The 22,564-nt window shown below is 43.7% G+C and overlaps 1 protein-coding gene across 17 annotated transcripts in view; it reads left to right on the top strand.

Moving 5' to 3' along the window:
• The window catches only part of SPACA1 (sperm acrosome associated 1), a 204,110-nt gene that overhangs the window by 89,499 nt on the left and 92,047 nt on the right, over positions 1-22,564 (top strand). For 5 of the 17 annotated variants that reach the window (XM_059941662.1, XM_059941654.1, XM_059941672.1 and 2 more), the window contains 2 exons: positions 11,969-12,240; positions 12,348-12,525. The exons of 3 other annotated variants lie outside the window; for them this stretch is intronic. The gene's annotated coding sequence lies outside the window, so the exon portion shown is untranslated. Of the gene's footprint in view, positions 1-11,118; positions 11,249-11,968; positions 12,241-12,347; positions 12,526-14,583; positions 14,681-22,564 lie in introns of all 17 variants that reach the window. 9 more of the 17 variants (XM_059941658.1, XM_059941661.1, XM_059941660.1 and 6 more) reach the window with 4 other exon arrangements.

Genomic DNA, 22,564 nt, shown 5'->3' with positions numbered 1-22,564 from the left:
GGCCTCCTCCTTCCCTTTCTCCAGGCACACGGCACCCCTGAGGCACTTTGGAAGCAGTGCCTTGGGAGACCAGCAGGTGGCACACGGGAACCAGAATACACACGCCTTGGCCCAGGACAAAGAGATGGGCGAGGAGGTGGATTTAGTGCAAGGTCAGCTGGCTGACTTCCTCAGTCTTGAGGTGTTGAATGCTGCCCACGAAGACCCCAAAATCATGCATGACTGCACGACCTAAATGATTAAAAGGCAGGGAGGGCAAGATAAGAACAACACTAAAGGGTGGGGACGTTATAGTCGTTCTTTTAACCTCTCCTAATCCTCTCTCTTAGCCTGAGTTACCTGCCACGAGGATTGTGAGCTAAAGGACATAGGGTAGATAAAGCAACACGCCTAGTGTGAAGAGCTCAACATCGGTAGCTGTAAAATAATTATAATCTGGTTGGTTTGAACACAATCCAGTGGTATTATTTAGGCATTTCTGATTCATATAGTGGTTGCATTTAGGTGTTTCTGATTCATTGATCTGTTCATTCATTTTTTTCAACCAAAGACTGTATATGGAACTCCTACTCTGGACCTGGCACAGGGCTTGGGCACATGAAGGTAAATAAGACCCACGTTCAGCTCTCCAGGAAAATAAAGCAATTCACTTGGCTAAATTGATAGAAAGGTGGGTGTTGGGTTTCATTTAAAACCAGCAATTTAGCCTAATAACCAGTACACTTAACTGAGTAGGTCAGTGTTGGGATAATGGTTTGGACGGTGGGAAAGTTAGGACAGTAGCATGAGGGAGAAAAGGACCATGGGGCCATTTATAAACCAGAAGATTCAGTTATACATATACAGATATCTATTCTTTTTCAGATTCCTTTCCATTATACGTTATTACAATATATCGATATTATAGTTCCTTGTAATATACAGTAGGTCCTTGTTGTTTATTTTATAAATAGTAGTGTGTATCAGTTAATCCCAAACTCCTAATTTATCCCTCCCTCACCCCTGCTTTCCCCTTTGGTAACCCAGAATCATTTCTTATATTAAAATAATCAATATGTTCACACATTTTATTCAACCCTCCTCCTTTAGTTGGATCTACTGTCAACTCCTTAGCTTGTAGAAAACAATATTTTGAGGAGATCTAACCTTTTTAATAATATACGTGGTACATGAAGTGTTAATTTTATAGAAAACAGTGCTCAGTTTTTCCCTGTTTCCAGAGTAGGAGAGGAGAGGAGCCTTAACTAGAACAAGGGGAATAGAAAGGATTTGTTGGCACTGAGAACCGTGAATCGCCACGTGCTACCCCCTCCCAGAAGATGGGCATTGTTTTGGTTGAATGCCTTTCAGAAAGCAGAGATTGCCATCTATGTGGGTGAGTTCAGATGTGGGTCTCTTAGGGAGAAAAAAAAAACCAGATAAGAGTGATTTTTTAAAGACTTTGTACATACTCATGATGAACAGAAACTGTATCAGGCAGCTAGATACAGTTGGCCCTCCATTTCTACTGGAATCCCCATCCGCAGACTCAACCAATCATGGCTGGAAAATATTTGAAAAAAAAAATTCCTGAAAGTTCCACAAAGCAAAACATGAATTTGCTACATGGCAACTATTTACGTGACATTTACAACCATTTACATAACATTTGCATTGTGTCAGATATTATAAGTAATGTAGCGATTCAAAGGATGCTGGAGGATGACTTTAGATTATATGCAAAAACTGTGCCATTTTATATAAAGGACTTGAGTATCCATGGATTTTGGGCATCCAAAGCGGGGGAGGGATCCTGGAACCAATCACCTGCAGGTAACTGAGGGACCACTGTATTGTGATGCTCTTGGGGTAAATAATGAAAAATTATGGAATCTCTTTAATTCAAGGGACATAGGTACTGAGCACATTTTCAATGTGTGCCTATAGAGCTGAAATTTAAGGTGATTAATAGAAATATTAGTTTCATTTTGTGTTTTATAATCAGCAACTAAAATCTTTTTTCTCATTATGAAATATTTCAAGCATTCATGAAATACTATAACAAATCTCAAACATATCAAGTATCAAATAACCATGCTCCTACCACATGATTCTTTCAAAGTTTTAAACTTGGCTATATTTCCTTCAGGCATTAAAAAAATATAACTTTACAGATTATATGGATACCCTTTGTGTACCCCTAGTATGGAAGCGTGTATAGATGCTGGTAACCCCAGCTATCAGGGATAGAGTAGAAGGAATTCCTGAGTGAGGTGGGATGTAGACCAGATCACCTCTAAGACCCAGATACTTTGGCAACTTCTCAGTGGTGGGGTAGATGACCTCATGTCTAAGCTGGTAAAGATGGTGAACTCCTAAATGAAATCTGTGAAATATACCAGGTTCTTACAGGCTCATCACAAGGCTAAGACCAAAGTTTGCACAAATCATTTGGAAATGATGCATCCAAACACAGGTGATGTTCTTAAGTAAAAGTGGGCCACCTCGTACATGCTGCCTTTGCAAGCCTACACCTAAAGTGGCAGAAAATCTCTTAGACTTTTTATGATGTACAGTGTGGATGTTACTTAGAGAGCAGAGGAAAAACTGCATGGGACTTAAGGATCACAAAGTGATTTTTAGTAAATATTCAGCGACTGTGGGAGAATTCTGATAAAGATTCAAGGTAGAGAACTTGGTGCCTGAATCCTAAGACGGACGCTTCCTTTGGATGGAATTATATATACAAAGATAAGTAGTGTGGGAATAATAACCAGATTTATTAGTATCTGAGCAAGCTCCCATTTATAACATTACCACCCCATCTGCCCTGAGCAAGATATCTTTAGCTAAATTGAACTGGAGCATGTGACTTAGGCTGAAGGCCAAAAAAGGGCCAAAGACTTCTTCTTAACAGGAAGGGCCTGCCTGTCCCAATTCCCGCATAGAGCTGGGAGAGCAGGAAGAGGGTAAGGAGATCCCCCAGGTCTGCCCTTGAAGGCTGGGCCTTCCTCAGCTGCAGCAAACAGAGCTTGCAGCCACCTAGCATGTGTCAATGCAGTGGCCCTACCCAATGGTTTAGCAAGTCTTCCTCCTTCGTAAATGAGCGAGTAACACGGTGTGGCAATAAGGGCTGTGTATATAAGTCAAGGCAGAAAAAAGGGGATGGGAAAAAGTTCTCCCAACCAAATGTCCCCCTTGACATTCCTATCCCCATTTATATAATCCAGGGCACTGTCCATCTGATTAATCTGAACATAAACTAATAATAGTAGCTTCATTTTGGCAGCCTTAAATGAAAATGGACTCTGGATGGAGAACTTGTAATGCTTATCCCTGATTTCCTCAGTTGAGCTTTAAAATTCTCAAGTTGGATCCAATTTCAGATAAGGACTGAGGGTGAGAAGAGGTTCAGAAGTCACAAGGCTCCCTTCCTATTTCAATGCAGGTGCATTTCCTCTCCAAGCATGGTGGAGAAGTACAGGCCAGAGTGAAAATGTGAAATATTAGAAACCCTAATGGCTAGGAAACCAGGGTAAAGTACTGGGCTGAGAATTCTCTCTCAATATGACCTAGACTCGCAGTGATTGCAGAAATAAGTTTCAGGAAAGGCAAACAAGGTTTGTGTCATGCATATGACAATCCACCAAACCATCAAACATTTGTCTTGCCTGTGATCATGGCATTCAATCATCTGGGGAGAGGTGCATCTAACAACAGATTGACAAGAACAGAAAAATAATTTTAAAAAGTAGTCAAGGGAAGCTAACTGTCTTTGTGAAAACAGGGGCTTCCTCTTCTCGGGTCATGTTGCCTCTTTTCAGTCTAGACACCAGATGCCACTGTAGCAATGCTGGGCCCGCACCATATTCGTTAGCACCCTCAAGCCCTGGACTTCATATGATAATCAGTAGTGCCTCTAAGTTACTTGGGTTGATGGTAACAGGAAAAAAAGTTAGTCTAGAAGCAAACAAAGCCAACCGGAAGGAAGCCAAAGGTGGGGGCTCTCTGTGATTGATCTACTCACCCCAACAGATCTCAGGACCCCTAGGTTCCTGCAGCTGACCACAGGCACCCGAACATCACCCCACAACCCCCGGCTCTCCAGGGCTGGCTTCCTCTGAAGGTAGTCATCCACGTATCATTCCCCCCTCTGGTCCCCTACCCCCACTGTGTGCCCTATCCTTGCCCAGCCAGCTTGCCTGGTCCTCCCCCCACCCCGCCCTCTGCCTCTTGACAGTGAATTTCCTGATCACACACACCTGCTTCCACCCCAGCAGGCAGAAGCATCATAGTCAGCTTCCCTCCTCCTCTCCACTTGGGCTCTGAGTTTTTCTTCTAGAATAATTTCCTTAGAGCAGTATTTTTGTGGATTTGTTATAAATGCAGAAGTCTCCTGACCGACTCAGAATCTCTGGTGGTGGGGCCTGGGAATTGGCACTTTATCCCATCCTCCCAATGATGTAAATGTGCACAGAGGTGGGAGAAGCCTGGCCCTGGGAACGGTTGGGTTCCCCCACCCCAGTCCCATGTTCCATGATGCAGGCTGCACCACAGTGACTGCTGTCAAACACATTGGTTGGTTCTGGAGCTGAAGGGCTGTTCCAAAACCTGTTATGAACCTCCCCAGCCTAGGAGACAGATCGTTTCTTGAGAGAAATATTTCTTGTGACTTCTTTGACTCTCCTTTCTCTCCTTGGCATTGGCTCTGAGTGTTTTTCTCATTCAGGTGTTATGGACTGAAATGTTTGTTCCCCCCTCTACCCACAAATTCATATGTTGAAGCCTTAACCCCCAGTGTGGCTTCAACCAGAGTGGAGATGGGGCCTCTAAGGAAGTAATTAGGGTTAAATGAGGTCATAAGGGTGGGGCCCTGATCCAATAAGATTAGTGTCCTTATAAGAAGAATAACCAGAAAGCTTGTTCTCTCTCCTTCTCCTTGCCCATACACAGAGGACAGGCCATGTGGGCATACAGGAGGAAGGTGTCCATCTACAAGCCAGGAAGACAACTCTCACCAAGAACTGAATTTGCAGTAACCTTGATCTTGGACTTCCACCTTCCAGACCTGTGACCAAATAAGTGTCCCTTGTTTAAGCCATCCAGTCTGTGGTATTATTTTTGGCTGCCTGAGCAGACTAGCACACCAGGTATATTCCCAGTAACATTTATTGAGCACTTGCTATGTGCCAGACAATGCATTAAAGGCTTTCCGTGTATCAATTTATTTATTCTTATAACAGCTCTATGGAGCTACTACTCCATAGAGTAAGTACTATCAATATGTCGACTTTCCAGATGAAGGAACAGGCTCAGAGAAGAAAACTTGCTCCAGGTAACACAGCTAGTGGTGGTGGAGTTGGGATTTGAACCCAAGTCAGTCTAACTCCAAATTTCTTACTTTACTCTGTTCTACTCTCTCTCCCAGGGGATCTGGATCCTAAACATTGAGCAAACCAAAGCATGGAGTCCTATAATTTTCAGAGTACTTTTAAACCTTTTCAAACTAAAGATTCCTTTTATTATTTCTTCTCACCTGTCATTCATCTATGTGTATTTTGATAGATTACTAATCTGCTAATTGATATGAAATCCATAAGTTTCTATGGCTTTTTGAAATATTGAAAACAACTCATGAGCTTCTACTATTTCCTTAAACTCCGAGGAGTTTGAAAACCTAATTATCACCCTCATTTTACAAATGAGGAAGCAGAAATCCAGAGAGGATAGTGGCTTGTGAGTTACAGAGTCAGGAGCAGATCTCAGGTTTCCTCCTTCCTATCCAAGAGCTCAGTATCCGACATCATGCTAAATCAATCAGTTCGTCATTTAAGTTGCCACTGAGCACCTACTTATGCCTGGTAGACAAGACTATGTGAAAGGTACAGAAAAATTATAGCGATAGCTTCTGTATTTGATAAATTTACAGTCTATTTGGGAAAACAAGGCTTAGACATGAAAGACAATTACATAAAATCACAAGATAGCGTGTTTCTAAAGACGTGTTTCTCATCCTTGGCTGTACATCAGAATCACCCAGGGAGCTTTCCAAAGCTCCCAAACTCTCCAGAATAAGGATTTTCCAAGGTAAGGGCCCAAGGATATATATTATTTAAAAATACCCCAGTCAGGGTTGAGAACCACAGTTGCAAAGTAACATATTCTACAACAGGGACTACAAATGCTCCAGCAGTAAATGCAAGGTCAAGAGCAGCTAGAGGGTCAGGGGACCTCTGAGGAATAGAGGAGCTTTGGGGTGGGTGGAAAGGGTTTGGCTAAGAGGATAGGAGCTGGGGAGGGAAACACGTGAGCAATTCTAGGAAGGAGAAAGGACGTGAGAAGAGAGAGGCGCCAGTAGGGCTGGGGAGCGGCCGCTTCAGACCTGGGCTCTGGCAGGCAAGTGTGGAAAGGGAGGGCGCAGTCAGAGCAGGGGGGCTTCAAAGTTAGCCAGAGGCGCTCATTTTCTAAATTAATAAATGTCCATGGATTCTTCTTTTTAAGCTTAAATTTGATAATTTTGCATGTTATAATTTTATATATAGCCATGAGATAAGAAAAATAAAATGTGTAATTTCCATACAAAGAAAGATTGAAAAATGTAATACCAGAAGTAATTACTCTAAAATGAGGCAAGGAATGAAAAAAGGAAACAAGAAATGGGTGAGGGCAACTAGAAATGATAAGATGTATGGTAAAGCTATATACCAGATATTTTGATAATTCTCGTGTGTGTAAATGTTCTAATGATCTGATCAAAAGGTGAAGATCATCAGGCTGAATTTAAAAAATCTCACCTTTTATCATAAATTCATCTAAAACATTCAGAAGTAAAAGAAATGATAAAGATATCATGTACATATACCCGTATATTTTTTCTTTTTCAAGTTTTATTGAGATGTAATTGGCATATCACATTGTATAAGCCATGGATTCCTGAAGAAAGATCTTGTATAACAGATGTGTAGCATTAACCAATCAGGGAGGAACTTTCCTTCAAACGTCCAGGTATCTGGGTGATCTTGAAGAAGCTACCCCTTGAGCTGGAGAGAGCCCAGGCTGATCAGCTTATAAGGCAAGTCCTCACTCTCTCTAGAAAAAAGCGAGGGCATTGGATTCTCAGATGAGAGGAGTGGAGTGGGGAGAATGAACTTAAGAGAACACGGGAGGCAGGGCGACTGCTCCCAGGCCCCCATAGTCCACAATGCCCCAAGGAAGGAAAGTAGGTGCAACAAAAGTGCTAGACACAGAGAGCAAATGGCGGCTTCTTTGGGCTGCACAGGGCAGGTCTGTGCTTGATAGTAAGTGACCAGGGTGCACTCATGAGGCAGTTCTTTTTTTTTTTTTTTTGTAATTTTTGGCCACGCCATGTGGCAGGTGGGATCTTAGTTCCCTGACCAGGGATCGAGCCCGTGTGCCCTGCATTGGAAGCATGGATTCTTAAACACTGGACCACCAGGGAAGTCCAGATCATAAGGCAATTCTGAACTAGATCACATAGGGTGGATCTCCCAGGCCTCTCTGGGGTGCAGGGCTGTGTCTCCTTCACCTCCCACTGGTGGGCTCCACTGAAGTGTGGCTTGCTTGGCAGCAACAGCAGTAGCAGGTGTGGATTCCCTGGGAAGCAGGCATATTCTTCAGGGGTCCCAGTGAGGTGCTGGCCACCGGGGAGCTCTAGGCAATGGAGGAACAACGGAGATGGCCCAGGTATTGCCCCATCTTTTGAACCAGAGGGAGATATTTACAGGGGTGGAGATTTATTGCTTTGCACGCTGACTGTATCCCTTGGCTTGTGGTTGAGAAAAACTGTTGTAGAGACTGGATTTAGGGAAGGTAAGTTTTGGTGGAGAATGAGGGTGGTGAGACCAGTCTGGATGCTGGGAAGTGATGAGATGAGAGCCTGGATGAGGGCAGAGGGTACTGGGTATGCAGAAGTAGGAAAAGAATTCAAGCTATTCTCTTTTAACATGAAAAGTATCACTGAATAGATCAAATGAGGTACACAGGCATGCACAAGCCTCGGGTCAGTATACGCATATGTTTACAAATGCTTTATAGTTTGTTCAGAACTTCTGAACCCCACTGGCTTTTAGGCCCCGGCGATGTGCTAGAGACTCAGGTTTAAGAATCTCCTCTGGTCTGACTCAGAAGATCTCTGAACAAGGATGGGGCAATAAAGAGCACTGGGTCAGCTTTCCAAGGCCATGCCCGGGATGAGCAACGCATTCTGCTGCCCATGTTGGGAAAAGGCTGATGCTGGAGGAAAAGAGCTGGGACACTGGAAAGGAAGAACATGCTGCACCTACAGAGGTGGATTCACCATGAAGCCGATAAAGCTCAGACTTCAGGGCCTCTCACTTGAACAGGCCTCATCCATTTGCTTGTAGTTAATCTTCTATTTGTAATTTTGCATTGTTTTTTAGAAAGAAGGTCCCCAAATTATACAAGCCTCATTGTCCCCCCAAATCCGGGATTAGCTCCCCAATCACCTGTACAGCACTGTGCCAGATGCTCTCGGACCTCAAAGTAGGTTTTTACTGCCCCTATTTTTGGTGTCCTGCATTGCTGTTAAGAAATCAGCTATCAGCTTGATCAGGGCTCTCACCTCACACAACTCCAGGAGCTCATTTGCGTTCTAGTGTACATCCGGGGTCCCTGGAGGTGTGCTATGTCTGTGTGTCTCTGTTGCTTGCACGTTAGTTTTTTTGTCTTCGGTTTCATGATGTGGATCTAGGTGTGATTTTCTTTTTATTTATTCTACTTGGGATTTGCTGGGCTTTGTCAATCAGTAAACTGTCTCATCAGTTCTGGAAAATTCTCAGTCATGTCTTCAAATACTGCTTCTGCCCCATTGTCTTTTCACTTTCTTTCAGGAACACTTGTTCAACATGTCGGACATCTTTCTGTCTTCCTTGTTTCTTAACATCTGTTACTTATTTTGCAAATGTTTCTCTTTTCTAGGCTTCATTTTTAGACTCCAGGGGTTGGCAGACTACTGCCTATGGACCACATCTGTCCCCCTGCCTGCTTTTGTAGATAAAGTTCTATTAGAATACAGCCACGCCCTTTTGCTTACATATTGTCTGTGACAGGGTAGTTGTGACAGAGTATATGGATTTCAGGCCTAAAATATTTATTCTCTGGCTCTACAGAAAAAAAATTGCTGTCCCCTTATAGATAACTTCTTATCTTTCGGTTCAGAAATTCTCTCTTCATCTCTGTTTGTTCTACTGTTAAAATGGTCCACTGAGTTTTTCATTTGGTTACTGTATTTTTTTATTTCAAATGAGCCCTTATACATCTGGCTGGTCACTTTTTACAGTTTCCTGTCCCTGATGTTATTTTCAAGCTTTTCTTTTATGTGTTTAAATACAGATTCCATAGTTTTGAGAGAATGAATATATAAATGTTCTGAATGTCTAATATCTGAAGTCTTTACAAGTCTATTTCTGTAGTCTGTTTCCTATGTGCTTGCTTTATTTATATTTTTACTTTATTATTTTAATTGTATATTGCTCATTGTTCTTGAAAAAACTATCTGTAGAGGTTCTTTGAGGCTCCCCAAAAAAGTGTTTCTCTAAAGAGGATTTACTGTTGTTCTGCCTGGTGTCTAAACCAAATTCTTTGAAGCTCCCTGGGCCACCCAAGCTGCAAATCCATGTCAGGGCGGGTTCACGGTGACAATCTCAGGAATTTTTTCTTTGCTTATTTTCCTGTTGCTAAAAAGATTAGTTATGTGTTGCAGAAATTCTGCACTAGACTATACAATCTTTAATAGCAGGGACTGAGTCCTTTTCATGATTGAGTTTTTACTATCCTGCACAGTGCCTGGCTTCATACTTGTTGAATGAATAAATGAATAAATAAATAGATTCTGTTGATTACATTTATAAAATAGTTCTCAACTCTGTCTCTTCACCTCTTTCCTACTCTCATGGTCCTAGTTCAGGTCCTAATCATTTTCATCTGGACTATTACAATGTAATCTCCCAATTAGTGGTCCTTGGCTGAGGGTATATTTCAGAATCTCTGGAGTGTGTTAAAAAATGCATATTTAAAAAAAAAAAATCTGGGGTAAGTTGACGAAATATAGAGTTTAAACTATTCTGCAGATGATTCTAATATGTACCACCAGTGAGAGGTACCCTATGCCAACTTGTCTTGCCTCTCTTAAATCCATCCTCCATATCAGTTAGGGAATCCATCTAACGTAGGGCTCTGACTACTCTGCTCTCCTACCAAGTCCCTACAGTGGTTCTGAAATGGAGCAGCACCCTGTGGTCCTTGCCCCCCATGTCCTCCACCTGCCTTTTGCCTGTGGAAAAACTTTAGCCAACAAATAAGTTTAATCAGAGAAGGGAGAAAATGCGGAAGCAAGAAAAGCAGTCAGACAGGACAAAACAATAATAGTTTAGTGAGTAAGCCAAGTCAAGGACCTTTAGTTCCTTCTCAAGAGCTACAGATAATATTCTGAGCCATATCCTGTGAGCTTGTGAGCTGTTTTATAGATACTAAAACTCCCACCAGGTGGAAGAAGTTAACTACATGATGACCAGACTTAAGCTGCCACAATTCTGAGAACTGGCCTCAAGGAAGTGGGAACAAACTGACCCTGGAACTGAAGATTAACTGTACTTAAAATAATCAAGATGACGCTGGTCAGACCACCGCATGACCAATTTCAAGATGACTGTCAGAGCTGACTGCACTGTTTCTACGTGTAGCCCCTCCCTCATCCTAGAAAAGCTCTTGCCCACTGGTCGTGGGCAGGGGTTGGGGGTGCGGGATGGAGAGTCGGCCTTTGGACAGGAGTCCCCCCCCCCAACCCCCCGGTTGCCAGCATTCAAAATAGAGCAAACTTTCCTTCCCACCAACCTGGCCTCTTTATTGGCTTTTGAGTGGAGAGCAGCCGGACCCCACTTTCAGTTACAGTTCTCTGCTGCCCACAGAATAAAATCCAAGCTACTTAGCACTATTTACAAGGTCCTACGTCCCTGTCTTGCACTTATGCTCTGGTGACACTCAACTTCGTGTATTACTTATCGAGTACCAACTTGTCACCCATGTCTTGCTTTTGCTCACACTGTTCTCTGCAGTGCCCTTTATATCCTCCTTTACTGACTTATTTCTACTTGTCTTTAGGGACCCAACTCAACTCCAGGAAGTCTCCCCAGACTCGAGGGCTGAGTGTAGTGTTCCCCCTTCATGCTCTTCTTCTTCATCAACTGTATAGCCAACTCTGCTACATTGAAAGTATAACCTCCCACCGAGTGTGAGTTCCTCAAGTGACTTAAGATCCTCACCTTTGTTAGCCTAGCATAGTTTTCAGAATACGGTAGGAATTTAGTATATTTTTATTGCCCTGAGTCTAATATAGACTTGTTATATATTTACTGAGCTGAACTGTCTAGGTTTGCCCTTTTGAAATCAGGTATATCTGGGAACATGGGCGATGATACCATACCGCTGGGCCTCTTTAAATTCATAATATTTGTGATTCTATTCTCTAAATAAATTCAGTTGTTTCTAGTCGTATTAGGGAAAAGACGAGATATAACCTGGGGGTTAAAATAAACATCCCAGCTGAAATAATTTTCAAATGAAGAGGGAGAAATGAAGCAATTAATCATCTGGCATCTGCAATTCCAGGAATGGGTATTGTGCAAAGGCTGATTTCCTTGCATGGGTTGCTTGGATAAGGAAGGCTCATTCTTTCTGCAGAAGTCTGGGTCCCTTTCCCATCCCTCAGAGCTGCCTAACTTCTTGGCCAGGCCTCCCGGGGAGATAATGAATACGAAATCTTCCCTCCTGGATGCGATGGTGCTAGAGAAACCACCAGGAATGACAGGCTTGTGCGCGGGTCCCAGAGAAAGCAGGCAGAGAGTGGAAGACTGATAGAGTTTTTGCTCCCTGGGATAGAGAAGATGTGATGCTCCCTTTGGTATGAAACTGGGTGTCAGTTTCCTGATGTTCTTCACTCCCTATTCTCTAGGATTAGTCCAGCCTTCCCCAAACAACCCCAAATGAAAAAGCCGATCAAGTCTTCTGAGGTTTCACTGGGTGGGATCAGAGCTGGCCTGGCCACGGTTCTCCGTCACGTTCTTCTTGGGGGCATCTTGCTCAGAAGTTGGGGTTGTCATCTCATGCTGGCATCTTGACTTCCTCCTCGGTTTACAGACTTACAGCCTTCTAACCAGCATCAATCTCAGAGCTACAGTCCCTGGAATAGAACGGAAAACAAAGTCGATTTGGTATCATGCATCAGTAAGTACTCAGTAAATGTTCATTGGTAAGGTTAATGATCGCGAAATGAAAGAAAACATGTTTTTCTGGCACTGTCTCAAATGGCTGTAATCTCCATCCTCTACTAGAAAATAATCACAACAACCATAATACAAGGATTCTCGGAGAACAAAGAGGTGGCCGAGATAGCCTCTCATTCAGGAGCCTGCAAACGGAGACAGCTGCTGCGGAACTCCATTACCTTTGCAAGACCTGTTGCCCTTGGAGAAAGATGACGGCTAATGTCGGTTTCAAAACCATGGCAAGGTCAGTTTGCCAGTAAAAGGCTGGAAAGGGAAAGGGAGGGGAGAAAGAGTGTCCTTGGCAAAAACTGATCTGACACATTGATGAATCAGCAAAGGCTTCTATGTACAGAGCTGCTCTTCTACACAGATTCTCTTTATTCCTGGAAACTGCTAGACACCAAGTTGAAAAAAAAAAATCTCCCTTCTAACAGGACCCATCACTTGAGATCAAGCTGCTAACTGGTAATATTGCATCGGCATGAAATCATGGAGGGAGGATTACTAAACCGAAGAACTAGATTAAGTGACTGTACCATTTCGGGCTGTGTGATCTCAGGCAAGACAGTTAACCTCCGTGAGTGTAGCTTTCTTGTAGATAAAATACAGGGAAGGTAGGCAAGATAACAGCAACACATGCCAGTGATGAGAATTAATTGCACTAATGGATGTGAAGGTGTATTTTGCCTCTAGATGATCATGCTCTCTTGGACATTCTGTCTTTGAAGGGGCCGAGGAGGAGAACAAAGTGCAGATGCTGCTGCTAATAAATAAAGCTGTTTCCGACCACCCCTCCCCCCCCCCCCCCCCCCGCCAACATGCTAATAAATTCAGGCTTATGCAGGCTGCTGTCAGGGTCTGCATTCATTAGGCAATTTAAATCATTTTGTATCTTAAAATAATTATGGCATTTGCAGTACTGTTTTCCAACACGTTTGAGGTCCAAGGCGAAATGCCCCAAAGACAACCACATGTAATCGTCATATTTATTTTACATTTTTAATGAACTTCCATGTTCCCAGAGCTCTGTTGGCATTCTCCGGCAGCCTGGATTCTCTTTTGTGGTCCTTCATGGGTACAGAGGGCAGCCTGCCTGTTTTTTTGTCCGCACGTGCATTTTAACTTCATCAGAAGTCAGAGGATATGGAGAAGTTATCTCTTCTCCTAAGGTTTTTCTTTCTTTCCCAAATTACCAACCATTAACATCTGGTAAAAAAAAAAAAAAAGAAAAAAGGTATACGTACAATGAAATAGCTATATGTGGTTTGTTTCTCCGCTAAAGTAAGCCATGCAGTTTTTGCCCTGTACTTGCTTGCGATGCCTTTAGGGGTAACATCCCTTCCATGAATGCCCCGTTCTTGTATTGCTCTCTATATTCGGAAAACAGCATCAGAAGGAAAAGCAGGGGCCAAATATCCCTGGCTTCATCCAGATTGAACAACCCCAGGGTAAGAATAATTTAATAAAGATTGTATATACATGCCATTGATAAAGACGTGGGCAAAAAATGGGGAAAATATAAAACACTGACAGGACCTAGGGCTGCACCACGCAATCTTTGTCTAGGCTGTAGCTGTTTTAAGGACTTTCCTTCCCATCTCAAGTGTTATCCAACCGGAGCTTTACAGTAATGCTGTCGGGTTAGGAAGGCAAACATTATTACTAACGATGGCCCGTAAGCCCCACAGGATCTGGCCCTGCCATCTTATACCACTCTTTACCTTGCCTATTCTGCTTTCTATGTTCTATTCATACTGACCTCCTTTCTGTGTCTTGAACACATCACTAGGGTTCCTGCCCCAGGGCCTTTGCATTGACTGTTTCCTCTATGGATTGCTCTCCCCTGACTGTACTCTTCCAAATGGCTATCTCCTCACTGTACAACTCTCAGCTAAAATGCCTTCTTCTCCAAGAAAGCTTCTCTGGCTACTCTGAAGAATCACTGCCCTCACCCTATTCCGAACCCAACACATGCTCTAAAATACCTCACTTTGCCTATTGTCCTTAAAGGTCTTATCATTCTCTGGAACCCTTACGTTTATTTATTTGTTTATTGCTTCTGTTCCTCCGTAGCATGAAAGGGCCATGAGGGAAGAGACCTTGTTTGTCTGGTTCACTGCTATGTTTCCAGCATCTAGAATAGTACCTGGCACAGAGTAGATGCTAAGAAACTATTTATTGAGTGAATTCCAACTTGTTCAAAGAGGAAAACAAGACCACCAAGATCAAGTGACTTGCTGGGATCTGGTTAGGGCAAAACTTGGACATCTCTTACCTTTCAGACCTGTGCTTTTCTCTCTAGGCAAGGAAGTTCATTGCTGGCCCTCTGAGTAACCGGAATTAACATGTTATCCTTTGGCGTGACACAGGAGGTTGAGATTTCTTGTCTTCAGAGACAGGTAACATGCCTCAGATCAATCCAGAGGTAGGAATGGCCAGTCCCACTGTTGAGATGTACGTGTATAAGAACTTAACCTAGGGCTCAATGGTATTGTTCTGCCATAGTTCCCCAGAGTTTGAGGGTTTGGGTCTCATCTGGAGTGCACTGATTTGGAGAAGCAGCCTGAAGGGATGGAGAAGACACAACCTAGCTTGAGTCATGACCAAGTCATTTACTGCTAGGTGACCTTGAACTATTGACCTCTCTCTGAAATAGGGATAACTTAGGCTTCACAGTTGTCCTCAGCTGAATGAACGAGCACACATAGAACACCCAACCCAGGACTGACTGGGGTTACGGGACAGGCTCAGTGGTTGCTTCAAAGTTTTTCTTTATCCAATTTTTTATTGAAGCTTCCTCCTTTAGGATGTGGGTTGAGTTTCTCTCTGTCTCTTTTAAGTTGGCCAAGTGTCTAGAAACCCACCTTACCATGAACACAAGTGGTTTGTTGACTTGTGTTTATACAAGTGATTAATAATGACAGAAAGGAAGGTGGTTGAATCTCAGGGGTGACTGCAATGTTTATACTCGGTATTTATCACGTGGAGTTGATTTATATGACACCGGGGAAAAGATGACAAAAAAATGTGACTGCCTCAGGGCAAGTCACGGATAGAAGGAGAGCCCTTCACATCACCAACACTGGCCTCATGCCTACGGCTACCAGTACGGAGAAGACCAGTCAGGACGGGCCAGAGGCTCCGTCATCAGGCCAAGGTGAGAGGGCAGAGCTAAAGCAGTGCCTGAGAGGCAAAGGAGAGATGTCCAGGAGGTGAGTTCAAATCCCAAGTCCCCTAAGTCAAATTTCACAGGAAAAGTTTATTCCGAAGTTCTCTTTGTACACCCTGGAGCTTTGAAGCATGGCAGATTTGGGATACAGTTGCCACAGGGGAACTCTGGAGTTCTAGGATGAGAAAAGAGACAGCATTTAAGAAAATGATGTTCCGGATAAACAACAAGTTCCTACTGTATAGCACAGGGAACTATATTCAATATCCTGTGATAAACCAGAATGGAAAAGAATATGAAAAAGAATGTGTGTGTGTGTGTGTGTATATATATATATATATATATATATATATATATATATATATATATCACCTTGCTGTACAGCAGAGATTAACACATTGTAAATCAACTATACTTCAATAAAATAAATTTTTTTTTTTTTTTAATTTTTATTTATTTATTTATGGCTGTGTTGGGTCTTCGTTTCTGTGCAAGGGCTTTCTCCAGTTGCGGCAAGTGGGGGCCACTCTTCATCGCGGTGCGCGGGCCTCTCATTATCGCAGCCTCTCTTGTTGCGGAGCACAGGCTCCAGACGCGCAGGCTCAGCAATTGTGGCTCACGGGCCCAGTCACTCCGCGGCATGTGGGATCCTCCCAGACCAGGGCTCGAACCCGTGTCCCCTGCATTGGCAGGCAGACTCTCAACCACTGCGCCACCAGGGAAGCCCCAATAAAATAAATTTTAAAAAATGATGCTCTACCTTTCTGAAAAAGCTTGATATATTATTAACACGGATCAAATTCAGTAGGTGTGTTGGGTGAGCTCCACCCGCAGGCTTCCAACCATCTGTGAGAAGGTGACCTGCTTCCTCACAGAGTTACGGGGAGAATCGTTATGGGAAAGTGTGTGTTAAACTCCCCGAATCCTAGATGTTTTTATGATGGTGATCTGGTTGTGAGGATGGCTGATGCAGGAAAGCTGTCAGAACAAAGTGGGCTGTTCTTCAAACGCTTGGCCCTGCATTTGCTTCAGGCTCTCAGAGCTCAGTGACTTACTCGGTTGTAAATAAACTGAGATGCACTGGCTTGGCTCCCTCCCCTCTCGGCCCCTCTCCCCTCCTTGAAAACGTCAACAAGGTATTGAATGGAGGGAGACAAACCATGAGGCGGAAATGCGCTGAAGAGGACAGAGACTTGTACACCTGGAAACTGCCTCTAAACGGTACTGCTCAGAGGTAAAGCAGTTAAAAAAACATCTGAGTAGTAAATACGCGGAATACAACAGCAGAGAATCTATTGAGATTCTCATTGAGGTGACGGGGATAGGCCTCTTTCCTCATTAACAAGCATGAACTATGGTGAAAGCATTGATTTGACTCCATGGAATTCGGGGCAGAGAAATAAAAACCTTCTCAGTGAGCTGAAGGAAGGCAGCAAGGCTTTGTTCTGACTCAGACCACGTTGCTTGCTGGCGGCATGTAGACACACGAAAATAAAGATGATCCAACAGAAGAGTGTGATAGACGGGCTCGAATGTTGCAGGGGAAAATCTGTCCCGTCTGGAAAGAGACGACTGTAACCCCTGCAGGTGCTGCCGCAGCCCCTCGGTCCACATGTCATGTAACTTGACATCTTCATGCACTATATCAACCGTCGCATCATTTCCTCGTCATCGCCTGTTCTGGGGCTTACTTCCTTGGCGGACATTCTTATTCTCTTTACTAACAGGCAGTCAATATTACATCATCCAGTGCTCTGTGATTCCTCTCATACGATGAGATATATTTAAGCATGTTCCACTGGGACTTGTTTTTCAACTCCCCGATGCCTGGCAAAGTGAGGCTGTAAGAATGCCATGCAAAATACTGAAATCTGATTGGACTGCAGCCCAGACAGCCTGAGTCCAACAACATTCTTACCCTCCTTTCTGTGAGCTGGTATCATCCATGGGTGGTTACTTGTGCTTCCACCCAAGATGAATAAAGAATGAATAAGGGGGGGGGGGGGGGGGGAAGATAACGAACTAATTAGAATTGTCCATTAATTAAAAGGGTTTGATGTGGCTCTCTTACATTCAATGGATCGTGCCATTGTCAACATATGAGTCCATTATCAAGAGGGCAGCATTTGGGGTAAAAAAAAAAAAAAAAACAGAGTCATAATAGCTCAGGGATTCTCCGTCTCAGTGTATATTTTGGGTTGGATAACTCTTGGTTGAGGGGGTGTCTTGGGCATTTTAGGGTGGGGGTGTTTAGCTGCCCTGGTCCCCACTGACTAGATGCTAGTAGTACTCCTCGCCCAATTTGTGACAACCGAAAATGACTCCAGACATTACCAAATGTCCCCGAGGAGCAAACTTTCCCCTGGTTGAGGACCACTAACAGTACAGTAAATGAAACATAGCCTACGGCCCCTTTTATGTCTTGCATCATTCCTTTCCCCGTGACTGCTTGACAGAAGCTTGTTGTCAAGCTACAATGAGAGCATGACATTTGACGGAAGCTGAAGGCAGTTGGTAGTTTAAGAAAGAGAATAGTGTGACACTTCTTCAAACATCGTGACTTAACCATGTCCTTCGGAACTCAAGGCTGTCTTCTCTGACTCTGAACATTAAGGGGAGAACGTGACCTGGACAAAAGCCCAGCCAATGCTTCCGATGGAAGGGTTTTCAGTTGTTTCTAAAGAAAAACTGACCTTTAAAATAAATTTCTCTTCCAGAATTTTTTCCTTCTTGAATTAGTCCTCTTTACGTTGCCTTTCATTGCAGCAAAATTGCACTTAATGGGTCTTTGACATTTAATATCGTTTCCTATGTTGCAAGACTTTCTGAAGTTTAATAATAACTCTTTGAAATGATTTGGAAATAGGATGTGAGAGGAGAAAGGGCTTTATTTTTGTTTGTGTTAAGCATTTTCTCTGCTATTTTAGTGGATGAGCAATCTGATAGGCTTTCCTCTCTCTCTTCCTCTTATTCTTCGTGAAGGACGACGGAATTAATAATGTTACAGAACTTTACATGCACTTAGCAATTTATCAACCATAACCAACTAATCCACAGGAACCAGGCAGCAGGAGGAAGGCTTGTTATTGGATCCACAGGAATGATCCCCAGATCTTCCATTTTTACTTCTGTAAACAGACCCATAGTTCCTGGCATTCTAAGACTCTCAATATACCTCTCTTGAATAAATGATCTTTTCGAGTATTACGACAAATTGCTCCTATTTTTTACATCAGCAGACTCACAGAAATCCGTGAGTCTGACCTGCAGTATTTACACTAGCCCTGTTTCCTCCTCTTAAGTGAGGGCTGGACACAGAGTTGGGATGTAAAACCAATTTCTTAAATGCAATGAAACAGAATGCAAGCAGCTGCTCTGACCACCAGCCCCTTCATCAGTACCAAGGACTCTCCCATGTGTTTTCTTTACAGCAACTTTTCACTAGGGAGGGCAGAAAAAGATGTTGATACCTCATTTTACAAATGGAGAAGCAGCCACTCAGGGAGGCATGATAATTTGCCTTTATTCATAAGCAAGTTCATGTCGAAGGTGGAATTTATCAGAGCTTAAACATCGCTGTTCAAAGACAGAGACCAGGTCTCTCTTCTGTTGTGGTTTTAAAATAGCTTATCAGCATTTTCTCTGAACACATCCCTTAACACAATTTCGTACTTTTTCCTCTGATTTACTAGCCCACAAGGAAGCTTATAATTATCATTTTGACCAGATTGTACCTTCCAAGGGGGCAGAAATCATTCTGTCTGATTTGCTAGCATAGATCCTTGCACATAGAAGGCACTCAATAACAATCTGTTAAACAAATTTGTTAAAAGCATTTGTGTGTTGACCAAACCTTAGGAACTTTGATATCAAGAAAGAGGTAGCCTGGAGAACAGATATAAATATTCAGGCCCTGGAAGGCATGTTGCTCACTTTATATGAATACAAATAAAGTGTTGACCTGGCTCCTGCCTTTCTCTCCGGGTGAGTCTGATTAGTTTAAATTGGTCGTCCTGAATTGCTTTCACTTCAGGAGCACTGACAAATTTATTTTGCCAGTGAGTAAAGCTGAAGATGGATCATGGACCTTGATAACTTTATGAGGCTCTGAGGAACCAAAGCGTCATTCATCTTTCTTCTCTTTTACATTCAGCACGCACATCCTAAGATGCAGACGTAAATTGTGGTTATTTTGGTGGCTATCCCCTCCTTATCCCTGTCGCCTCACCTTGGCCTTGGAGCCCAGTGGCTTGGAAACCCTTGGTATTCCTGGGAGCAGAGCAAAACCCCCAAGGTAGAAAGAGCCTCCTGAGGCTGATACCTCCCTCCCTCACATGCTGGGCCTTCATGAGTGGATGACGGACTTCAGTGCCTCTTTCCCAGTGAAGACTGTCTCCACTCATGGTGAGCGGGGGTCAGAGTGACTACAGCTCTGGCTGTTGCCATCAAGCCAGGAGGAAAAGGAGGGGGGCCATTGCCCATCCTGTCATCCAGGTGTTTCCCCGAGTCTGTCTCCGCCTGGTTTGGACTGGGAAGTACAGGTGGTACCCTTCCACTGGTGATCCTGTTCCTTGCCCAGGTCCCCATTTTCTAGGGTCTGGAGAGCAGCACCTTCTGTGAAGAGATCAGTTACGTGGAAAAGAAACTGAAGCTGAAATGTGGGACCCACGTTCCCTTACGGATTAAGGTTAAGCATCTATAAAGTTGTATGGTTACTCTAAAATGGTGGTTCTCTTCCGTGGGTGACTTTTCCCCCCAGGGGACATTTAGCAACGTCTGGAGAACTTTCTGATTATCGCAGCCGGGGCAGTGGGTGAGCTACTGGTGTACGTGGATAGAAACCAAGAATATTGCTAAACACCCTCTAGGGCAGAGCTCAGCTCCCACGAGATGCAAGGCAGAGGACAACAAAAAAGCAGGCCCACAGAGAACAGAGTTTGTCTAGCTCTGCTGAATGAAGTCTTTTCAGCATTAATCAGTTCAAGCAGCTTTCACTTAGAGGTCTGTGGTTTAAACTGAATCCACAAGACGGTGGGTCAGCTAGAGTAGGGCATCCAGGACTTGGTCACTGGGATTTTGCCAATATCTGTAGTACGATGCCTGGCACATGGGGTGCTTCATAAATATTTGCTGAATTAAGTACCATAGTTGGGGCTATTGTGTCTCTATTAGGAAGTGACTCAGTTGATTAGCTGGCAAGGAGGGAACGAGAAAAAGTGATGTCAAAAGAGATAAGAGTGGGGCAGAGCCAGGAGGCCAGCTAGGCTGCTGGACTCCTTGGGTTGGCTGTCCACAGAGTAGCCAAGTGTCTAGGGATTTGAGGACCGAAATTCAGCCACCTGAGACGGCAACGAGGTCTAGGTCCCAACACACACAAAACTGGCCCTGGCACCCTCCCGTCCCTTCCTCTGTGGAGAGCCTCGTGCACTAAAGATTCAGTGCCTTCAGTGGTTCTGGGGTTGCTTGCTAGAGGGCGAGTCACCAGTGCTTCAGGAGCCAAGGTCTCAAGATCAAAGCCTGGTCTGGACGGGGCCTTTCTTGATATTCTAGAAAGTCCTTCTTTCTCTTCCAAACTCTCTACTCACTGTTTCCAGGTTAGTCTTCCTATGGTTGGTTCTGGTATATCAAGCCCTACTGTAAAACCATCAACCACTCCCCATGTTTTACCAAACTAAGTCCAAACTCTTTGCTCATAGAGTATACGGGGCTCTCTGTATTCAGACCCCAGTGCCCCTTTTCTTGCCATTATTTTTTCTCATTACCATGTCTCCTTTGATCCTTTTGTTCCTTTTCATTCTATCATGACTACTTCTCTGCATACGCCCATAACTGCGGGCAAACTGGACTATTTGCTTTTTCATGAGCACGCCCGTGCATTCTCTCCTCAGTGCCACTGCCCCAGGGTAGACGAGCAGTGTCATGTACTGGCCACCACGTGGCCCTAACGGCGGCTGACCTCGGTCCTGCATCTTTCTCTTCTCACTGTGTTCATTTTCCGGGGGTCCATCTGCTCCCATAAATATGTAGATCATTCAACACTAATAGAGTCAGAAACCCAGAATAAATACCTACTTCCTATCTACTGCTTGCATAGGGGATGTGTGTGAATTAAAGAGATAATGCTGTGTGCAAAGTGCTTTCATCTTCCCAGAATGAGCTATATTCCTTCAAAGCATTATTCAGATTTCACATTGGCGCCCACATGTGCTTAGCATAGCAAGGAAGACCCAGCCTGCTGACAGCAGGGGCCTTGGTGCTTTGCTGAACTGAGGTCTGAGCTAAGGTAGATATTTATGTCATTGCAAATGCTCTCGAGTTTCTTATTTACTTCAGATTCCAGTTTTAAGTTTAATGGAAGGCTTTCTCTGTCATGCTGCTATTTCATGGCAGACACATTTCCACCTTTAGGAGGTAGAGACTTTCAGGGTGCTAATGAAACCCCAATTTTATGAAGGGTTTGATTAGATATGTCATTGCTCTTTTCCATTATGGAAATACACTTTCTTTTTCTTTTTCTTTTTTTTTTTTAATTTTTATTTATTTATTTATTTATTTATTTATGGCTGTGTTGGGTCTTCGTTTCTGTGTGAGGGCTTTCTCTACTTGCGGCAAGTGGGGGCCACTCTTCATCGTGGTGCGCGGGCCTCTCACTATCGCGGCCTCTCTTGTTGCGGAGCACAGGCTCCAGACGCGCAGGCTCAGTAGTTGTGGCTCACGGGCCTAGTTGCTCCGCGACATGTGGGATCTTCCCAGACCAGGGCTTGAACCGGTGTCCCCTGCATTGGCAGGCAGACTCTCAACCACTGCGCCACCAGGGAAGCCCCACTTTCTTTTTAATATGGTGAAAATATATTAGGAAACTTCAGTCCTCAGAGAGAAAGTGTGATGGGGGTACAGGGTGGGCAGGTTTATAATATGATCAAGGTCTGGGTGGCCTTGTTCATCAAATCCAAGAAGAAGAGAAGTGGACTGAAAACTCCTCAGAGATGGGAGCACAATTAAAAGGAAACCTTGCTTCCCACACAGAATCCTTGCTTCTCTGGACGCACAGCCTAAGGTTAAAAAACAAAAGTGAGAAAGAGGTTTGTCACAACAGCAATTAAAACAGTATTCT

Source organism: Balaenoptera ricei, chromosome 12 (assembly GCF_028023285.1).
Source record: "Balaenoptera ricei isolate mBalRic1 chromosome 12, mBalRic1.hap2, whole genome shotgun sequence".
In the NCBI taxonomy this organism is placed as follows: Eukaryota; Metazoa; Chordata; class Mammalia; order Artiodactyla; family Balaenopteridae; genus Balaenoptera; species Balaenoptera ricei.
Note: the sequence above shows the minus strand (reverse complement) of the source record. Positions and strands in the feature narration are given on the sequence as shown.